Source organism: Desmodus rotundus, chromosome 4 (assembly GCF_022682495.2).
Source record: "Desmodus rotundus isolate HL8 chromosome 4, HLdesRot8A.1, whole genome shotgun sequence".
Classification (NCBI taxonomy): Eukaryota; Metazoa; Chordata; class Mammalia; order Chiroptera; family Phyllostomidae; genus Desmodus; species Desmodus rotundus.
In genome coordinates this window covers 32,254,894-32,278,030 of record NC_071390.1, presented here as the reverse complement: position 1 = coordinate 32,278,030, position 23,137 = coordinate 32,254,894, and the positions used below count along the sequence as shown (strand labels likewise).

The 23,137-nt window shown below is 44.0% G+C and overlaps 1 protein-coding gene and 1 pseudogene across 5 annotated transcripts in view; one reads left to right on the top strand and one right to left on the bottom strand.

Annotated features, from left to right (window-relative positions):
* Positions 1-23,137, bottom strand: part of SGMS1 (sphingomyelin synthase 1) — a 277,512-nt gene that overhangs the window by 177,410 nt on the left and 76,965 nt on the right. For 4 of the 5 annotated variants that reach the window (XM_071221223.1, XM_045197750.3, XM_053922520.2 and 1 more), the window contains one exon: positions 723-813. The exons of the other annotated variant lie outside the window; for it this stretch is intronic. The gene's annotated coding sequence lies outside the window, so the exon portion shown is untranslated. The remainder of the gene's footprint in view (positions 1-722; positions 814-23,137) is intronic. 5 annotated transcript variants of the gene reach the window in all.
* Positions 10,435-13,287, top strand: LOC112307415 (cold shock domain-containing protein E1 pseudogene; annotated as a pseudogene).

Genomic DNA, 23,137 nt, shown 5'->3' with positions numbered 1-23,137 from the left:
AGGGCTTATGTTTACTTTTGGCACGAGACTTTCTCAGTAAAGGGCGCAGTGTATGGTCTATGTTCTAGAGCACGCTCTTCGTCTTATCTCAGACTGATACTGCGCAGCACTGGCCGAGACTACCCCACTCCAGAGAAGAGAATTTGGGACTGTAATCTTCCAGAATAAAGAGTCTTAATCAAAAGCATTTCCAGATTAAAAGGAAAGGCCTGGCCCCAAATGATTCTCCAAGGCCTCCATATAACCTTTCCTAATAATTTTTCTATAAAATTAAATTATTACTAACAGATTTGGTTGAAGTTGAAAAATGACTTGCACTAAAGTAGAAATTTTCCTTAATTCAGATGGCCTTTCTCCTCTCATACGTCAAGTTTAAATGTTAAACTTTTAAATATCCTGGTTTATGTGACTTCAGATCCAGCAGTACCCTTTTCTGTCATTTATGTGACCCAGGCAGACATTATTTCCTGTGCCCTTCATTTTATGAATTTCTGCCACCCTGGCCCAGGTTCTCTTCCTCCTCCTATGAGGAAGGTGTCTTCTTCCCTCCTTTTTTCCTCCAAAACACTGGCTGATTTTTGACCTGGGGCACCTCAAAGGCTTGGAAGATCCCTCCATCCATCAGAACCTCACAAAAATCTCAGAGAAAAGCAGGAGCTATTCTGAGGAACTTCAGATCCACGAGATGTTTGAGAATGGATAAAGCCATGACTTTGACTTACATGTTGTCTTTCTTATGCCTTCCTTCACTTCCTACTTCGCTGTTCTTGAAATTCAGAGAATCCACAACTCCCTCAGTCACTGAAGCTCTGCCTGGAACAATAAAGGCAGGAAATGAGAAAGAAGACGACAACAGGAAGGAACCAAGGGTCTACTGGGGAAAGAATATCTTCTAGAATTAATCTTGACATCCAAAAGAAAGGGCCCCTGGAGTGAAGGAAAATTTCTACCTTAGTCTAAGCCATTGTTCATCTTTAACCACAACGATTCACAGTAATTTAATGTTTGTGCAGGAAACCCCTACTATTTACAAAGAATTTTCACATGCATTTTCTCAACTGAGTCGTAAGATGTTGAGACTAGGTAAGTATTATCTTAAAATGCAGCAGCCGAACTTCCCGAAGATTAGAGAACTTTCCCACGACCATTCAGCAGGAAGTATCCAAGGAGGGATTAGAACCTCTGTGACTCCTCGTTCTAAATCCTTCCATGGCACAAAATGATATAATGGTTTCAACTTGCAACACAGTCTTATTATTTCTTCTTGCACTAGACTTCCTTTCTCTGCCAATAGATGTAGAAATGCCTTTTTGCCTGCTGAATGACACAGACACCGTGACAAGATTAAATGTTTATTTACCAGAGGCAACCTAAAGGGTAGAAAATCCACACCAAGACAGTTAAGAAACACATGTACCTTTTCCACATGCTCTCCTGTTCTCTTTAAGTCATCTGTTATTGCCGGGCTTTTATTTAAAACTCAGAAGTAACTTTAAGCTTATTGAATAGTTGTATAATAACAACAGTACAAAGAATACCATATACTTTTTATCCAAATTCACCTATGATTAACAGTTAGCCGATGTACTTAGTCATTCATGCCCCCTCTACAGACACACACGTTCACGCGACACTTTTTTCTGCGCCACATGGAGAGAAGTTCCGTACATCACGGCTCTTCACATCTAAATACTTCTGAATATGTTTCTTTAGGACATGAGCATTCTTAAATAGCCATACTGTTGTTACCAACCTTAGATTTAATACTGATAAAATAGTTTAATCTACCAGCGTCTAACCCAATGCACATCAGAGCAGTTCTTTCCCTCCAACTCTGACCCAGTTCAGGGTCAGGTGTTGCGCTTACCGGCCAGCGGTCTGAAACGCACAGCTTTCCTTTGTCTTTCGTGACATTGACACTTTAGGAAAATATAGTCCTCCCCCCCTTTTTATATGAATAAAACATTTCCTTTCGACTTGCCTAACGTTTCCTCATGGCTCCATTCAGGTCATAAATTATCAGCCAAAAAAACCACAGAAAGCGATGTTTTCTTTTCCAGGCATCACATCTGAAAGCAGACACAGTCCACCTGACCCTCCGTGGCAATGTTCATTTTGATCACCCAGCCAAGGTTTTGTCAATTTCTCCAATGGAAAATTATTATTTTTTCCCTTGCAACTAATAAGTAATCGATGGGGAGCTACTTTAAGACCATGAAAATATCTTATCCCGCAGCAAAATTTCCCCCTAGCTTTAGTGTCCATCGGTGATCCCGGCCTAATCCCAACTTGACTGCGATAGCCGCACCATGCTGACTGTTCCAACGCCAGCATTCCTTCCATACTGTCAGTCCTTACTTAGCATTGGGCATTATTTGTCTATTTGTCTGCTTATAATCAGTATGGATACACGAAATCCTGCTTTTTCAATAGCTTCTAATTTATCACTGGACTTAATTATTTTGGTGCTCAAGCTGTCTCAGATTTAGCCAGTGGCCCCTCTTTAAGCTGGCTCCTTTATCTTTGTAACACACCCCATCATGTTTTTCTTACTTTCATTTCCTTACTTTTTGACATTAAAAAGAAAGCTCTGGGCTCATCTTGTACCCACGCCATCTCTTCTCTGGATGCAGTCATTTCTCCAGAAGGCCCTGGTTCCTTTCACTGGAGAATGTTGTTAGAGACCAAGATCTGGGACAACACAGCTTTAAAGGCATTGTGTGTTTGTGCGGATTACTTTTCATTTTAAATATGAGTCACATTTCCCTGCTTCTTTGCAAGCTTCTTTTCTATTATAAGGTAGACAATTAGAAGGTATTCAGTTTGATTCCAATGGCAGGTAAATTTTGGGCAGATCCTCTTAATGCTGTCGGGCTTGGTTTTATACTTGACATAGACAGGTCTATTTCTGTTTCGTCTGGAGTTCTAGAATGTGGCCCTACTCTAAGGTATGGCCCTTACCCCTAAGATGTGGTCTTTCTGGTGTCTCAGTAGAATGGTTAAGGTGCTCCACGAAGTCTCTCCACCCTCGCTAGGCCAGAACTCTCCATTTCTCTCAGTATCACAACACCTCTGGTATGGCCATTCTCTTCTAAACCTGGTAGCAGCTGCTCTCTGCTAGGTCTTACCTTATATATACACACATTCCAGCTTCTGGGTACCCCTAGCATAGCTCCATAGCTCGTTCCTCCCCAGCACCCCGCTATACAAATTCCAGCCCCTTGGGTAGCACTGAACATGAGAGCCCATGTCACCTTGGACTCCCCTCCCTGGAGAAAGCAGGAAAAGTGCTCGTGCATAACACCAGGGCAAATGTGGGTCTCATCTCCCATGATTCATCTCTCTCTAGGAGCACACTCCTGGATGCCTGTTGTCCAACGACAAGGAACAACTGCCTCGTGTGGCGCCCCGGTTTCCACTTGCCTACAGGAGGACAGCCTGGCACCAGCTTCCTCTTTTCCTCTCCGCCTTCAATATCAGTGACACTTGGGAAACATGGGCTGCTCTATCGAAGGGGTTAAGAATCAAACACATCGAGCACATAGTAAATGTTCTTTACTTGAACATTTCCAAGAAACTCTCTAACAATCTGTTTCTTAGAAATGTATGTATTTACTTATATTGCAGCGCTGTGGCAAGAGAAATGCTCTCTAGTCACCAGGCAATTCCAAACAAAATAACAGGAAAATAATTCTATTCCATCCACAAAGTGAGACTCACCTCGGATAGCCAGCTGGCTACCAATCCAACACATTTCGTTTACTTCTATTACTCTTCCTCCAAATGGCATAACAAAACACTAGAGTCTATCCAAATAATGAAAGTTAGTGGCTCGTCTTCATTTTTCTCGTGTATGTGCATGGACTTAACATGGGGGTGGAGAGAAAACTCCTTTTCACATAAATCATTTTCTGATGTATTTCCATTTCTACTTCTAACCACTGGTGAGAAAATAATTAGGAAAAAAAACAGTCAAGAAGAAAACTTGCAACCCCAGACACAAAGTTAATCAAGAGGAAATTGGCTAACAAGAACATACTGTGAGTAAAGATGTAATTTTGTAATCACAAGAAAATGGAGAATAGGAGATCTGTCCCGGCAAAGCCAGCAGCTCTGTGCTCGCAGCGCACACGCCCGAGCAGCTTCCGAACTGCGTGCCAGGCAGAAATGTGGGACGACCTCCTTCTACCGGAGCAGATTTTCTCCACATTAGAAATGCACATTGCAGCCCATCTAACTCATTTTCTCAAAGGGAATCAATGCGTGGCAAGCTATTCCTTGATTTGGTTTTACTTCAAGTTTCCTAGAACTTAAAAGGCCAGCATCTGATGGAAACACAGGGTCTATTTGACCCTTGGCCCTCGTCACTGTCTAGGCACTCCCTACCCTCATGTCTCAGTGTCTCCCGGTGGACCCTGCTGAATTGTTTTCTCACGCCAGCACAACGGTACAAATTCCTCTGTGGCTCCCCAACCCCCAGGAATACAGTCAGAGCCCCTGGACTTGATAAAACAAGCCCTTCATGATCTGCCCCCTGCTGACCTTTCCATTCCCGCCCCCCGCTGTTTTCTGCCCCCCTCACTAGTGAAAACCTTGAAACCTTGCCTTCAGGGAACACCCTTTTCTCCCTTTCTTCTCTTGACTCATTCACTGAGGCTGGACAAGCCCCAGAGAACATTTCATGCTCACCATTCAAAGCTGGGTTAGTGTCCCAACCTTCATATTCTCACAGCACCTGTGCTCACCTTTATGCTAATCATTTACTGAGCACTTAGATGTGCTAAGCGCTATGGGAACGTAACGTGCATTATCTCACTGCATGCACACATGAGCTCCGTACAGCAGCTGCGGTTACAGCCTACTGTACCAACGAGAAAACTGGCAGAGAGGCTCAGCAGCTCCCCGGTGTCACACAGCTGGGGAGTGAAGGAGCCAAAGAGCTTACGGACTTTCCATCAACAGTACCAAATGCAGTTCATGGAAAAATTAGCAGTGTAACTGGTGTTTCCAGGAAAAGACCCAGAGTGGCAACAAATGGTGACCTCACGACAACACTAAAAGGGTAAAATTATATAATAAAATGTGAAAAATTCATCAGAATTCTTCCGAAGAGAATATCATAAAGATACTCATAAACTAATATCAACTATGAAACTCATAATAAAGACCAAAATATGTCATCCAGACAGGGTGACCAGCAAAAATCCAGGAATACCCACATAGCTCAAGCAAAAATTGTTTGTTTAAAAGTAGCGGGAGAAATGGAGAAGAATATTGTTACTAGGGACAAAAGAAAAAAAAGATGTACTATGTCAAAGATTAAAAGAACCTCTCAGAGGGAAGAATCTGAAACATTTATATAATTAAATCAATTCCACTCTCAAAAAGTCCATATATTGTACAATCAACAGGATCAATCCTCTATTTGGAGTGACAAGTTACTTCCTACACAAATTGAGCAAGTGAAGATTAGCGAACAGGTGAAAATCCTATTGTACTCCGTCCGGGCCCTGTGTGTCATTGACCTAACATGCTCGTTTCTGGCTCCAGATTGTGGAGTTGGGGGGCGGGAGGAGGAGGCACGAAGAGGAATGTCAGTGACCAGCTGCCTCACAAATGCCACATGGATATCTCACGAAGAATAAGTCAGAGAGGACGACTACTTCAGGACAGCGTATCACGTCACACAGGCACCCCCTCTTCCCATTGCAGACCTTGACTATGAAGGAGGACACGCACCCTCATGTCATAATAAATATCGCCCAGGGTCCCGGTGATCAATGCTGGGCCCTGCACCTCCGGGGAAATTTAAGGAAAAGGATCCAAAGGAGATGCGTAAAGACCACTGAAACCTCACGAAGGCATGGAACCCCCACGAAAGGCTCAGCCTAGGGAGCAAACCAAGGAAGACTCTACTATTTCATGTCATTTTAAACGCTGCCCTGCGAAGAAGAATGCGCAACATTTTTCCACTCCCACCAAAAAAAAATGTGCAGAGACAATCGTTTTAACTGAAAATATGAGACCTTTAGCTTCAATATGAAGACTTTCCCCAAAGCAAGAAATTTTAACTAAGGAATATGTATAAGCCCATGACGTGATTGCTATGATAACTACCAATGCGCAGAGCCCATACTGATACTCAGGTAGCACTGGTGTTCCCGATTCTGCCCCACGGAAGCTCCAACAACAGCAGGTAACACAGACAGGAGACCGGCTCTGCTGGTGCTGTGCGATTCACACTCAGTCTCCTCTGTCTTACCGTCCAACCTCTTAACTGCGTGAGACTTACGACCTGCCTCATGAGGCTCTTGGAAGGATTCAGTAGGTTACTCATAAAATATTTAACCTGTGCCTACCACATACTAAGCGCTTGATAAATGTTAGCTATTATTATCCTATTCAACTTTGCCTAGGTCAGCTTCCTCCAGTTATTCAGTCTCTGATTCTATCAAAGCCAGGACAGAGAGGCTTTGTCAATGAGGCAGATATAACTGCAAGGTGGAAAAGAACTGGTCATATGTTTGACCATTCCACCCACCCATACCCATCCACTCCCTCGACAGACTTGCATGGAGCGCCCACCACGTACGGAGCACTGGGGCAGGCCCTGTGTGGAATACGAAGACGAAAGGACATAGTGTGCTCAAAGAACATCATCATCTTAGCATTAACCCCACTGTGTGCCAGGCACTGCTCTAAGCAACCCGAGCACCATGTGCACATGTGTGGGTCTGTGTGTACACATGCTCCTTTAATCCTCACAACAGCCCTTTAAAGTAAGCACTATTTACTATCCCCAGTGAGAAGCACAGAGGGGACACGTAACTTGCTCTCTGTTACACAGCTTATAATTGCAGGGCTAGGACTCAACGCCAGGCTGTCTGACTCTGAGTCTGGGGCTCCTCCCCACTTGATATATACTACCTCCCCGAAGACCTGACCATGAAGAACCAGAGCAAGGAAGGACTATGACAAGGGCGCAACAGGAACATACACACCGTGCAGTGCTCAGGCGTGACTCCTGCTGTCTCTACACCTAACAGAGGCCGTGCGTCCCTTCACTGCAAGACAACATGTGCAAGCTCACCGTGACTACCCAGACCCGAAGCCATCCTCAAAACACTTGTGTTGCCCCTCTGACGGGCCATCTCCTCAGCAACTGAGCATAGGCTGAGGGAAAGAGACGGGCTAAGAATGTGGGCTTAGAAGTCAGACACCTGGAATTCCATGACAGGTCCTCCAGTGTGGCCTTTCTCTGTGCTTCAGTGCCCTGGTTGTACGGATTAAATGAGATAATATATGTCAAGAGCTTAGTTCCAGTACCTGGCACTAAGACCTATATAAATAAAATAATAAACAAATAATCAAAATAATTGCTCTTCTAGTTAGTCCTGAGCCATATAGGAAAACACCAACAAGCAGACAATATCTGTCTATACACCAAGAATGCTATCTATAGAATTTGAAATACACTTTGGATTCATTAAAATATCAATAGACATGAACTACTCCAACTCAAAAACTATTATAAACCTGTGTTTCAAAATGCTTAGGAATTTTTTTTAAAGTCATCAAATTTAAGCGGTAAGAACAGCTGTTAGGTATGTACTGAGGGCATACCCTGTTCTTGGCCCTATGACTTCGCAGATGTCGTTCAGTCTTCAAAACCGCTCAGAGGTTCACGAAATGATCCCAGGTTTGCAGATGAGGATTCCGAGCCTCAGGGTTAAGTGATGGGCTCCATGTTGCATGACAATAAGCAGCAGGGACTGTGACTTAAAACCGAAAGGCTCACCACTGAGGCCAGCAGGGACATAATCTCAGGGTCGCACAGCCACTCCACAAAGCATTTCCTTGGCACCGATCGGATGTTCACTGAGCAACATTCAATGAAATCCATCTCTCATCCCCAAGATGTGCTTTACCGGTCATGATATGTCCACCCATCAGAGTGACACGCTAGTCCTCATTCTATCAAATCTCCTTCTATCACCCAGTTTAGCCTTAATGTCCATGAGGAACACTGTCAGAGAGGAGTAATTCAGAAACTGCCATGGTTATTCAAAAGTGACTAGATGTCCACAACAACAAATTGGGTTCTAGAGCTGGGACAATGGTGAAAATGAAGTAATATCAATGTGTCATGAAGTACCAAAATATGCGTTTGGGTGAGAGTGGACAGAGAAGGAACAAGTAAACCAGAATATCCTTTTCTAATTTTGCTCAGAGCAAAGCATTCTTAACACAAATAGCAAATCTGTGACTCTCACACTTTCTTATTCACAGTTTTCTATTGTGTCGCCGCCCTCAAGAAAAAAAGAAGGTAGAGTGAACATTCACTGTGTAACTCCTAAGACACAAGTCTGCTTCTAATACTTGGATATAAACTCCACCCTGAAGGAAGAGTCCGTGTTTTTGGTCACTGTTGCATCCTCAGCACAATACATGGCCGGGTGTCCGGGCCTTTAATAAATAAGGGTGGATGTTCATACCCAGCACAGTACAGAAATGTAGAAGAGAAAAGGCGTAAAGAGCCGCCTGTGGAAGGGTTATTTATCACTTTCCAGCAGGCCTCAGCACCAAACTGCTCTTTGGAACCTGATAGCTACAGAAATGTGACATTATAGGAGAAGTTTTTTTGAATGAACACATAATATGCTTTGGGGGCAAAAACGCCTCCCAACCCCTTTCAACTATTCAAAATATTTGCCAGTATTTTGAAATGCTGGTCTAAAATATGCCTCCTAATCTGCTACTTCAGACATATGAATCACATATGCGAAACAGTCACTGCTAGCATTGTGCTAAATGAGGCCGACACGAAGAAGACCCAGGCTGGCCCAACTCTAATTTAATAGAGACACAGACAAACTGTAAACAAATTTACCCTGCCGTGCGATGAGAGCTCTCCGCAAAGCAGAACCAAGAGCTGGGTGTGCAGAGAAGGAGATAACTAACCCCGCTGCACATTTCAACCCCACGCTGCAAGCAAGAACCTCCCCCACCATCCTTTGCAATGTCCTGCCCCATCCTCATTATCTTCTTTAAAGCGAAAAAGCAGCACAGTCCATCTATATACTAAATACTCGGTCACCATGCTCCTCAATTATCACCCCACCCGAGGAAAAACCACACACTGCTCTAACGGACGCTAGTTGGATGGGAAGTTCTTGAATTAATGGTCAGCCACCCTGTAACGCTGGCTGCTAAAACGCACACACAGCTGGAGGGTTCAAGCTGCATCAGAGGTTTTGGGCCCTACTATTTCCTCCAAAATCCATGGCCTTCTTGTAGCCAACTAAAATTATATTTAACATTCTGTCCAAACTCTTAAAGATACAAGCGAACGGTCTATCTAAAATCAGGACCCCACCATGAGCAGTTTGTTTTGTTAAACTATGTAAGTGCTGTCCATCTCCAAGAGAGATTTAGGGTAACATACAATAAAAGACATATTTTCATATATTTGCGCCTGGAAGGAACAGTCACAGATGTAAAGCCATGAAATTAAAAAAAAAAAAGTTGATTTTCCAACTACCAGTAATGCTTATTGGTGTGCTTGAACGAGAAAATGGAATCAACAGTCCGATAGCCGAAGCATACACGGGAAAGGGGGCAGGCCACATAATTCCGGCCAAGCGAATGACATAAAGGGTTTTTCGCCCTAAGTACTGAGAAGCAGAGCCATCTTTTTCCACAAAGGCTTGTGCAATACAGGTAGAAGCACTGTCAGGTGGCTTCTTGCATTCTTACGACATAAAACCTGTGAGCATAATATTAAAGTGTCGCTGGGGAAGGTCCTTGGGGAGGCACTGGTAATGTAGAAATAAATACTTTTGGTTTATACCAAGTTTAAAAGTACTGAGCGAGATGAATAAAAACGTACTGGGTGGGAAGGTATCACAGAGAAGTTGGTCCCCAAAAGGGGGCCTTCCAGGAAAGACCATTCGGATGCGGAGTTTTCAGAAAGAACCGAAGTAAAAGGTTTTCAGAATGCCAACAATTAGCTCACTACCCAGAAGGCCATCATGTCATCTGGCTGGAGCAGGCACGGTTTAATGTCAGCCCCCTGACTTGCAGATTGCTCTGTCATATATCACTGAAGACCCCGTTACCGCCCACCTAACCAGAAGGGGAGGAGCAATCCTAAAGTGTACTCAAGGCTTTATTTCATATTTTAAAAGGAACATACTCAGGCCACCTGTTTGTGCCTTAGTCTCTTTTATCAGATTCTACTTTTCTTAACAGTAACAAGCTCTTCTATTTGGGTAAAGTGCCACACTTTGAATATCTGGTTACCATGATAAATTCCTTTATCCCTGTATTCCAAGTGGATCCTAGTCATTACAAAGAAACTTCTGGAGCCTTAATACACTGAGTGAGAGATGTGAAAGGGGGCATAGAGACTGGTGCACATGCTGACCTGTCTCCTTGCACGAACCCGTTTGCCCTGCCCCCTTTTCACTCCCCATGAAGCCCTCTCACGAGAACAGTGTCCACGCTGTGCTTATGGCAGCACAGGAGAGCGAGTGCAGAGCTGCTGGGCATGAGTGTGACAGAACAGACCTGACCCCCTGAAACTGCTGCCTCAAGTTCAGATCAGGCCAAGAACAAGCCTCAGAACAACCAACAGGACCAAAGAAGAGCACACTTGAGTTGAAAACACAACAGTTGATCTGAAACGAGAAGTTGGTGCCTACTCAACAGCTTGAAAGCGCACCTCCCAGTGCGGTAATGGTCTTCGCCTCCTGCAGCGCTGTGCTCTAAGACTGCCCACTGCAGCCGCTGTATTCTTTATTAGCTTGATAGACCACTTTTTGTGCCCCTTTTTTAAATACTAGCAACTTCCATCGTTTGAAAAATGTGCTGAAAAAGAAGAACCCTGCAAGCACAATATTTGATTTTCACTGCGAGATGAGCTTTGATCCAAACCTTCTCCATAACGATGGACCCAATGGCTACCCCGATGATACTTCAGCGGCCCGGCATGAAACTGGGGTTATTGAAGAACTGATTACCCCCTGTGGGTTTGTTCAGTCTTCAGAATGTCGAGCTAGATTTTCCTTCCACTCTTCACAGCATAATGCCAACCTGCAGGACTTAAAAGTCGGAGGAGATGAATTTGAAGTATCATCTGGCCAGCAGATGGGGAAACCCATTGCTGTTCAACTGGTGAAAATAAAAGCAGAAGCCTTCCCTGAAGAACGAGTGAACGGACGAGTTGGGTGCGCTGTTCTCACAACCAGAGTGTAACTCTCCAGCTGCCCCAGGTCAGAGCCGAACAGGAGTGCACGCAGCCAACGTGAGGTGTTTTATCTGCCTCACCCCCGAAGATGTGGAAAGGAACGCTCATCGGAAACCAGAGATAAAATAAACACACTAGTGTTGTAACTGCTCAAAACGTTGTGCTGCTGGAAAAGAAACGAGCCCACTGTCCGGGAGTCGTCTGTGCCATGAAGGAGCCGTCTGGCTCTGTTGAAAGAGGTGACGTTGTAAAAGAGATATTCTGTCACTACAGTGAATTTAAGTGTGACTTTCAAGTCTTACAGCCTGGAGATGACATACCATTCACAACCAAGGACAGAAATGGCGAAGAGGTTGCAACAGAGGTTAGGCTATTGCCTCACAGAACACTCATTTTTGAAGGCATCAGCACTGAACATTTTGAAGGAACTGTAACCAGAGTTATTACAAAAGTATCCAGTAAAAACCAGAATGACCCACTGCCAGGACATATTAAAGTTCACTTTGTGATTCCTAAAGAACTTCGCTTTGGAGACAAAGATACAAATCCAAGGTGACCCTGCTGGAAGGCGATTATGTTCGATTTAACACTTCAACGGACCGATGTGATAAATTAGAACAAGCAACCAACACAGAAGTTCTATCAAATACATTTCAGTTCACTAATGAAGCCGGAGAAGTGGTAATGGTATAATTGATGCCATGAGAGATGGTTTTGGTTTCATCAAGTGTGTGGGTCACAATGCCCGTTCTCCCACTATCGTGGAATCCTGGGTGGAAACCAGTTCCGTATTGCAAATGAAGCGAGTTTCCTGTGGTGCCTGGTATTCTCACTGCCCAAAGAAGTCATGCTGTTAGGATTATAAAACTTCCCAAAGGCACAGTTTTGTTCCATACCCATTCAGATCATGGTTTTCTAGGCACAGTAGAAAAAGAAGCCACTTTTTCCAATCCTAAATCCACTAGCCCAAATAAAGGCAAAGTAAAGAAGACTGAGGATCATTGCTTAAGGATACGGACTGCAACTGACTATCCCTTTTCAAGCCAAGGATGTGGATGGACCTACTTCTCCTCAAAGAGGGGATACGTTGAATTTAGCATTAGTGAAAAACAGGCCTGGACAGCAGACTGCAGACTGTGTGTGACTCTTAGGTCATAATTACAACTCCAAGAGGCTCCTGGGTTGTGTGGCAACTCTGAAGGATAATTTTGGACTTACTGAAATAGCCAGTCATAATAAGGAGATCTTTTTCCATTACAGTGAGTTTTCTGCTGATGTCAAGGGCCTGGAATTGGAGGACTTGGTCAAGTACAGCTTGTCCAAAGGCAAAGGAAACAAAGTCAGTGCTGAAAAGTCAACAAAACATAGCTGGTGAGTGGCATCATTGAAGAGGCTGATCCTACCATCTCCTCTGGTGACGCCCCTCGAGGAGGGTTGATCCAACACAGACTGAGCACCGAGGAATGATTGAGATCGTGGAGGAAGGAAACATGAAAGGCGAGATCTATCCATCTGACATAGTTGGAATGGCCAACAAAGGGGTCTGCAAGAAAGGGAAGTGTGTCCAATTCCAATTATGTGTCCTGGGCCAAAATACCCAGACTATGGCCTACAACATTACACCTCTGCGTAGGGTCACTGTGGAGCGTGTGAGAGATCAGTTTGGCTTCATTAACCATGAGGTAGGAGATAGCAAGGTGCTCTTTTTCCTTGTAAACTTAGTTCAGGAGGGCGTGGAGCTACAGGCTGCAGAGGAGGTGGAATTCTCGGTGATTCTTAATCAGCACACTGGCAAGTGTGGCGCTTGCAGTGTTTGGGGAGGCTGTGAGGGCCCCAAGGCTATTGCGGCTCCCCGTCCCGACAGGCTGGTCAATCACTTGAAGGACATCACCCTGGATGATGCCAGTGCTCCTCACCTAAAGGTTCTTCGTCAGCTAAGGGGACCAGAAAACTCAATGGGATTTGGTGCAGAAAGGAAGAGCCTGCAGGCTGGTGTCATTGACCGACCACGCCCACAAGGCACATCATTAGCCCACTAGGATCAAGTTGGGGATTCTGGTGAAGGGTTCTGAATATCTCCCTCTTTATCCCTCCTAAAATCCAGAATAGTTATTCTATTGAGCTATTGCACCAGTTTTAACACCTTCTACGTGTTGTGTTTAAAAAATAAATGAATTTTAGAAAACCACTTTAAAATTATGCACAGTTGCAGCCTTGAAGTGGCGTCATATTAGTACCAATTTTAGGAGCTTTATTTGGTGCACTTAACACAACTGGTAATTGCAAAATCCACTTCGCCTGTGTAAGTGAAAAATATAGAGTGTTACCTTGTTGGCCCTATGAAATTCTGCACTTGGTATTTAGTATATATTCTACTTTCATTACTTCTGGCAGGATATTCTGCCTTAGCACTCAGCTGCACTCTTTTCTTTTTCTTTTCCTTTTTTCTTTTCTTTTCCTGGCCATTACGTAGTTCTGAGGACCATATGGGGGTGGACTATGTCAAATATTCCCAAAACTTGTAGAGGCAAATCTTGTCAAAGTCCACTTCATTGAAGTTTGGTTTTATTTCAATGAAAATTATCTTCCAGAGTAGTCCCCCATTCCCAGGATGGGGAGAGGGTGGTAAATTTTACTACAATTAGTATGTGTGCTGCAGAATTTCATGCAAATGAGGTGGGCCTTGTGATAATTTAAATGTATTTGAACAAATTAAAAAAAGACAAATGTACACATTTGTTACTGCTTACATCACTATGGCTTCTAGGATCCAGTTTCTTTTACTGACTTAAAACAAAAGAAAAGTAATTTTAAAGTTGGGCCTGAAATGAATTTTTTTTTTTTTAATAAGTAGCCACCTGGTTCCTGTGTCCTGTAAAATACAGGCACTTGACCCTTTGTGTGGCTTCTGTGCAACTTTACATCACAGAAACAGATCGGCCTGGTTTCTTGGCTCTCATCTTGAACCTGCTACATATAGGGCCCTGGCCAGTGGACTGAAGGCTTTGACTAAGATGACAGCTCAGCTCACGGGGTGTAAGGAACGGTGCTTTTATCTTCCCCACTGTCCTTTGAGGTTTTGATCTTCTCTGAGTAAAGAGGCCATTTACGTTTGCAAACACAAAACAGTTTTGCTTTCCATTTTCTGTTAACGGTGAAGAATGGAAGCGAATAAAGTCTTACTGATTTTTAAGACACACCACACACACAAGAATAATGCCCCATTGAGTATATTCTAAGAAATGCTGCTACAAAGCATTTTCTTAAAACAATCTCTAAGTTCTTAATGGGCTGATTCATTGATACCACTCTGTGGCTCACCTTGGAGAATTAGAAGACTACCATGGACTAAGCCTTCAGCCGGAAACCTGACTCTTCTGCAAGCCAGCTCTAGTACCTGAGATGTACTCACATCTCTGATTCAGCCACTTTGGGGCGAGGGAACTAAGCCTCGGCTTAGTGGGTGTTCCTTAGGCATTCAAGAGACCTAAGTATGTGGTGTCAAAGTCGGACATTTCCGAGGCACAATTTCTAACTAGGCATATGTAGTTTGTGGTAATGTATTAGACATAGTTTTTATACATTTATCAATGTTGATATCCTTTCTTTTCTTCCATCATTTCATTGACTCAATTCCTCCCCCTGCCCACATTCATTCCCTTCTAATCAGAAACTTCATTTCCTCTGTGCTAATGACCAACTAATTCAGAATATGGTGTATGTAGCAGGGGTGTCAAACTCATTTTCACCGGGGGCCACATCAGCCTCGCAGTTGCCTTCAAATGACTGAATGTAATTTTAGGACTGTATAAATATAAGTACTCCTTAACTAGGGGCAAGGAGCTCGGCACTGCCCCCGGGTAGAAACAAGGTGCTGGGCCGGATAAAACAAGGTGGAGGCCGGATTCAGCTGGTGGGCCTTGTGTTTGCCACCTGTGGTGAAAGGGACAAACAGGTCCTTGGAACTACCAGGAGTATTTGAGTTTAAAAATGATTAAATATTGAAATATTTGGATAAAGTTTGGCAAAGCACCTTTTAATATATGAGATTATGTTTTTACTTAGTGTATTAAACTATTTGTTTTAATTACAAAAATAACTAAAATGTTTACATTAAACATTGCAAGTGTTAAAGCCCTTAGAAAGAATCCAGGTTCTTCGAATTCTACCACGTAAAGATAACTGAAGGGAACATTTTGATTAATGCCTTTCCAGGTTTTTCCCATGACACATAGTTTCATTATTGAAATGTTAACCTTATAAATTCTATTATAGCCCATTTTCATATGTCTCCGTCCCACGTCAGTATATTTCTTTGTCACGGTTACACAATACTCCATTGAACAGATGAATAATAATGTGTCCATCCATCCCCCTTTGGGAGGCCATCTGGGTTGCTTCCAGTGCTCAGTTTCAAACAATGCTCACTAAGCATCCTCAGGGCTAAATCTCTGAACACAGCTCTTATCATTTACTTAGAAATTACTCCCAGAAATAGGCTCACTGAGTCAAAGGATCAACACATTGTTCTCATTTAGTCACAGGAGGCCTTGTAGGCAAAACAAGCCTCTGAATTTTCCCACTCTGTTCCTGTTGCATTTACTGTTACTCTCATTATTATCTGGTTTTCAAGATATTCAAATTCCATAGTCTACTGGACAACTTTGGTTCAATAAGCTATCTGGCTTGGCATAATACCTGAGTCCTTTAAAACAAGATCTGAAGTCATCCTGTCTGTTCACCTTTTTGTGTTTTTACATTTTTATCCATGTGTCATTTCTCTGGTGCCTCTAACTGAATGACTGATGTGAATCACCAAATATTCCAGGACCTGTACAGGCCGTATCTAATCTTTAGTTCAAACCTGCTTTTCTCCCCCCTCCCAGCAACTTTCTAAACTACAAGCAAAGTAACTCCAGAAGGTTTGGAAGCTCAGAGCAAGTATCTCCAAATCTCAAACCCTCCCCCCAACTGCAAAGGATGCTGATGCAGTAGCATTTCTCAGAACATATTCTGTAGGGCCCTGTCCTTATGAGAAGGCTCACCTGGGGCAGCATCGGTGATGAAACATTGGGTTCTCTGCCCCCACCCCTCTCACGATGTAACACTTAATCTACTGAGTATCTATCTCCCTGTTTATCTTTGCGAAACCAAGGTGTCAGTGAAACCACAGGCAGCAGCGTTTGTTAAAATCAGAGTCTTTCCCGAGCGGGACAGCAGCGCAGCTCAGGATCATTTTCTGGACCCTAAGTCTCGTCCACATGGTACCATCAGGATGGGTGGGGCAGCAGAGCTGATCCGAGAAGAGCAGGAGCTTCACTGTCAGAGCACAGCTGCCATCCAGGAAGGGGGCCTGGGCCACCGACTTTCCCGGCACGTGATTAAGCTCATACTGCGTCCATTAAGTCACTTGTATTCGGTACATATTAAATGCTTGGACTGCTGTTAGGTAAGCACTGAACGCAAAGCAGACAAACCCAAAGAGCTTTGGTGTTTCTCATGGGGGTGCCATTAGCATTCTAGAAAGGACAGTCCTTCACTGGGTGGGGCTGTCCCAAGGACAGAGGGTCATTTAGTATCCCACACCCTCAGGACATTAAATGCTAATATGCACACCCCCTCACCATCATCACGACAACCACAGATGTCCCCACAGGTTTCTCTATGCCGGTGGGGGGAGGGGGATCGCCACCCCACATTGAGAACCTCTGTTTCTACTTGTCGAGATGGAATTCACATTCAGGAAATGACAGAAAATAGTATTAATCCAGCTATGGAATTGCGCGGCGCAGCTGTAAGAGCCACAAAGGATCAAAGGAGATCAAGGAAGCTGACAGCACAGTACAAGCTTTGATGTGAAGGGGAAGTGGAGACCTGCAGCCTCCCTCCGGAGCGCAGCCCACGGTTACAATGTGCTGTGAAATGCGTTCTCTAAAGACAGCCTGGATTCCCTTACTGTAAGCTGGTTACATGAACTAATGCCAGTAAAGCACATCCTACACGCTTGGCAATGCCAACTTTTAAAAACGCTGTTATTGTTTCTGCCTTCCTGTTCAGGACAAGGTTTCTCCTTGCATCCTGGGTATTCAGGGAGGGCAGGAAAGCAGTGAGAGTCTTGGTGAGGGTGAAGGGCACTGCCAGAGGGGCCTGCTGGGCTGCCACAGAGAGCGAAATCGGAAGCACCACCGTTCACCACAGGACTGACCCTCACTCGACCCTGAGGAGCCCAGAACCTGGTTCCTTTCTGCCCTGTCAGCTGCGGTCAAAGGGCCATTGTTCCCGAGAACCAGTGTGTTTAAGCCTCAGGGAACAATGGCCCTTGTTGATCTAGGGTGCTGCTGCTGAGTAAGGCCACTGGCTGTTTTCAACCTTAGCCACAATCAGTGTCTGTGCCCTTTACTGCGCAGCGTTGGCGGGGGTATGTCTTCTGATGCCATCGTTACGCTCAGGTGAGGCTGAAAAGGCCAGTGAGTGAGCATCTTTTATGGATCCTGTTCACAGCTCACAGTATGTGAGCTATCATATGGGTGTGGTTCCGGGGCTTAAAATGCAAAGAGCTCCTTTGAAATGCAGATTTCCGGGCCTCGGAAAGCCTGACTCAGTAAGCTGTGGGGGCAGGAACCTGTCTGTGACTGAACCAACTGCAGGTGTTTCTGGTACAGGCGGCCCATGGGCACAGTCTGGAAAGGCTGCCACAGAATGAGCGTACACTACACAAAAACAGCATCTTCTTGACATTTTATATCCTACCTCCTTGAAATGTGCTCTTCCCTAGGAAAATAAAAACTAAACATCTAGCAAATACAGCAACAAGAGAACAACTTAATTCTGGAAGAAAAACAGAGTCCTGTTGTAAGGCTCATGTACAGATATGGCAAGCCTGCGATTTAAATGTATATGTATGTGTATATACAAAAAATCTACGTTTTAGTTGCCATGTAAGAGTGGCTGATGACAAGAAGCGATTTGTTACATCAAAGCACATTAAACGTGACTGTACAAGCTTACGTTTGGATAAGCTTCACTAACCTTTCAACATTCCTTACCTTATCCTCATGAAAGAATATCTCACCATCTGATCACTTGTAGCAGACTGGTGTTCAAACCAAGGCATGAAGAGGTTTACACGGCATGTCTAAAGGTCAAGACGGGAGCCTAAACATCCAGAACACTATGCTTTTTCTGCTAGATGAGAAATGGCAAATAGGTTTCATGCCACAGGCCAGCTCAGATGGGCCAGGAGACCAGAAAGAGCTGTCTTCAGCGCGCTGCTGGGAAAGCGGCCGGGGAAGGGAGCGGCGGTAGGACAGCAGCGTCTACCACGGGCACAGGTGAGAAGAGTGGCAGCATCTGCGCATACGTGCACTACACATGCCACCTCTCCGAGTATTCAGAAGCGCTTAAAATATTTATAAATATCACTACTTTCATTCCTTCACTCAACAAATACAATGCCGTGTCTACCATACGCCAGACCCCGTGCTAGCGGCGAGGGATGTACCTGCCGATGGAGTGTAAGCACTACCGATGGGATGGACGTCACGCAGTAAGGCGGTCTCTCACCCAAGGCTTTACCTGACAAAGCGGTATTTAAGGGGAGAACTGAACAAAAAAGGACAGAAGTCAACGAAATTTTTAAAAGGAGGAAAGTGGAAGTGAATGCTGTTTCTGAGAACTGAAACCAAACCACCACGGCTGGCTCACAGAGAGGGACAGGCAGAGTGGGGAGGGTTAGGGACAGGCAGGCAACGGCCAGGTCGTGAGGGACTTTGAGGTTGTGAGATTATGATTTCAATTTAAGATCATGGGAAGTTAGGGAAAAGCGGGGTGATTAGGTTCATTTGTTTTCATTTTGGTTTTTTGAGGGGAGAGGGTGTGAATGACCAGATTTACGTTTCATAAAGAGAATGGAAGAGTCACAGTGAGCATGGAAAGCAGCTGCAGTCCCCCAGGAGACCAGACCAGCAGGGCGGCAGGGAGACAGGGAGCACTGGTGCATGTGAGGTAACTTCGGGAGCAGAATCTACAGGGACTTGGTTTGGCAAAGCATATAGAAGGTGACCGACAGAAACACGGGAGACCAAGATGCAGCTCAGATGAAGGTGCTTAGGACACACTCAAGTGGTGACCCTGCAAGGTAGCGGGACCAACCAGCACTTGAGACCCTAAGAAAAGGCTAAGATTTGAAAATCTGGGGATTGCAGGAACGGAAGATAATAGGACCAAAAACACTATTCCTATATCCTCTGCTTTCTAATCGAGTTAAATTTTATAGTAGTTACACTGTCACATTTGTGAAGGCTTATTCCAGCAGGGACATTATCATCTAAGTCTCTGATTTTCTAAATTACAGCAATTATTGCAATTTTTACCTCTCATAACAACTTAATTCAAGCAACTAAAAAACTCCTATTGAAAATTTTGTTTAGTACTTTACTGCCTTGTTAAGTATGGCACATCAACATCACTTCATCTCTCTTTAGAAATTTAATATCTTACATTAGTTCTACCATCAGAACCCGGCATATATGATGATCTAGAGGCCCCTGCTAAAGGTCCCTGGCTGTGTGAATGGAGAATACCTAGCTTGGCCTGCTATGTCATCTGTCATACTCTAAGTGCCCAGGGCTGTTGTAAGTTGCCCTACTTGGAGACAAGACCAGAAGACGAGGCCAAGGTCGTTGCAGCTGTGCTAAAGATGCTGGCCCCTGGCTGAGCTAAACCACTCTGGGAGGTTTGGGGTGGCGGGGAAGGCTTGTTTCAAATACAGTTAAAAGAAGTAGAGTGGAGTCTCCAAAAGTCAGGACACGAACCAAACTGTAGAACTCATCCGTCTCAAAAAGGGACTTTGGTTCCCGGAGCTGACGTTCTCTCTTCTGCTCCAGTGCACCTCTCCCAGGTGGAAGGCACTAAAATCGGCTGTTATTCCACTTCAAGAGAGTTTCTGATTCTCTCCTGACAACAGGCTTTACCAGAAAAAGCTCAAGATGCTGCCATCCACCTTTGCCTAAAATCACCCTGGCAGAAACTGTCATTTTTCTTCTTAAAATCCTCTCACAGCCAACACCACTAAACACCAGATTCTCCAGGCTCAGCTTTGAAGCCCCAGCAGCCACATTAGCCCTTGTGGGGAAGAAAACCCGAGGTAACCCTGTGACTTCCACTTTTCCTTCTTCAAAGACTTGTGTGGCATACAAGAGGAGTGTGTAAACAAAATTTCCCAGGTTCTACGTGTCCGAAAACAGCCGGAAGTACATTCATTATTCTCCTTAAAAATACTTTTAAAAATTCAAAAAGATCTGACGTGCATTTGTGTTTATTTACAAGTCACTGTTTTGAAGTGCTGCCATTCATTTAATTCTTAGACATCTGTTTAAGGGCAGATTATGAGATACCTAAAGATTAAAATAAAGGAAAAAAACTAGAATTTCTATGATACCGCCAATCCGGGCTCAGAGCAGAGAATATGCGTACTTGTCCATTAAACAAAAGAGAGGTCAGGAGAGTGCGGAGTGATGAATAACAGGAGTCAGAGCAAAAGCAGAGTGCCACAAAGAAAAGCTTGGGAGAAAACAGAGAATCGACATGTATGTAACATATGGAGTGTATAAAGGTATCTATTATATATAATATGTATGTTATATGCATGCTACCTGTATTATATAACAAATAAAAAGCTATACGTTATTTTAAATTAGGTTTATTACAGTGATTTACAAGGTCTGTCCGGAAAAAGTGCAGCCATCGTGAACATACTGAGGACGGTTTGTGCAACATCAATGTAGCCTGGCAGCCAAGGGGAGTGGACAGGAATGCGCATGTGTGAACAGTCAGTGCGGGCCGCAGACACTGATGAGTGAGCATGTGTACTGTGTGGCCGTTGCATTCAAAATGACTGAGTGAGCAGAGCAACGAGTCTGCATGAAATTTTGCATTAAGCTTGAACATTCCTCCAGAGAAACTATGCAGATGGGCCACTGGTGACTGGCAGCTTCATCACAACACTCCTGCTCATGCATTCGCTTCTTTTGCAGAGTTTTTTAGTGAAACATCAAATCACCCAGGGGACTCGGCCAGATTTGGTGCCCTGTGACGTCTGGCTTTTCTCAAAACTAAAATCACCTTTGAAAAAAGGGAAGAGATTTAAGACCATTGACAAGATTCAGGAAAATACAACAGGGCAGCTGATGGGAATTGGGAGAAGTATGTGAGGTCCCAGGGTGCCTACTTTGAAGGGGACTGATGAGCCATTGTCCTGTGTACAATGTTTCTTATATCTTGTATCCTCTTAACTAAATGTCTCCATTTTTCATATTACTTGGCTGGATACCTTCTGGACAGACCTTGTGTATTATTCAGAAAGTCCCAATATTTCTTTGTTAATTGGTTTTTATTTTTCAGCAACCATTCATACAGCTTTTTTGGTTATTATAACGTAATGACAATTGCAGGAAAAAAAGAAAAGTGTTTTCTCATCTCCCAGCTTTTATTGTTTTTAACATGCGATGTGCCTGCTTTTCAGACCAAAGGCAGGAAGTCATACCGTTTAGACTTGGACTACTTCCCTCACTCCATGTGTCTATATGATCACTATCAGGACAATTATAAACAAGTGACATCAGGCAACCACATGTGATCTGCCACAACCCAGACAGCACGGGAGTAATGTCAGCACCCAGACTGTCTTGGAGACCAAGTGTTGACTTTCTGCAGAGCAGTGAACATTTCAAGACAAACTTAGATTTTTCCATTACCTTATGCTCAGCTCAGCTGGAAAAACTGACTCTGTAGCGAGACGGGCAACTTGACTTAGGAGTGACTCTGAAGTCTGAGGCTGACTCTCACATCACTTGGAATCATGGGAGGAGAGGAAGACAGCAGGGACAGAGGCCGTGCACTTCAGCACGTCCACACAGCCCCTCAACCAAGTTATTTTAAAAAGCCAGGGTGAGTAGATAAACCTGTCATACATCTAGTTGTCAAAAATTATCAACCATTAGAACAAAAGGGCTGGGGGTAAAAAATAAATCTGCAAGTAAGGCAGAAAATAATCCCACTGATTGTAGGGAAAAGGAGTTTCTGTAGGGACTGTGACCTAAGTTCAAGTGAACCCCTGAAACAAAGTATGACTAATGTTCCACTTACAGAGGAGGCAGGGTTAATAATGGGGTTTCGAGAGGAAAATAACCAGGCATGGAACAGTGGCTTCAGCAGGAAGTAGATATGAACTATCGACTCCCCAAGTCAAAGACCCAAAATAACCTGCATGTTGAGAGCAAAAATTGGCCTTAGTTTGACCTGATGACCATGTTTGAGAGTAAACTTTACAGGTTGTTTTTAAACCAAAACATTTTTTCACTTGACTTAATTCCAAATATCTTTTAGCTTAAGGGAGGGAGGGAGGGAGGGAGGAAGGGAAACAGAAAGAGGAAGGGAGAGAGGGAAAGAGAGAGTGAGAGAGAAAAAGGAGGGAGGGAGGGGGAGAAGGAAGGGAAGAATCTAAACCTCATTTACTTGAGTGACAGAAAATTGGCCCCTAAAGGAGCCATTTAAAGAATGTAGTCACACAGCCTTCGAAGGTAATCCCAGGGGAGGCATCCTCAAAGCATCTTGTATGGGCAGCTCTACTAAAATCAGTATTTTCCATGAGAGAACATTCTGAGGAAGAAAATACTCTTTTGGACGCGTACCTCCTGATCCATTTGCTTCTCAAATGTCTGCTATACTCATACATGCTCACGTAACTTGTAGGGATTTAACGACAACAACAGTATCAGGTAACAGCTTTTGAATGTGAGGAGTGTCTGAAGTGCTTTACCATTAGTCTTGAAAACAACTCTGAAGATAGTCACTTTATTGTCCCCATTTCACAGGTGAGGAAACTGAAGC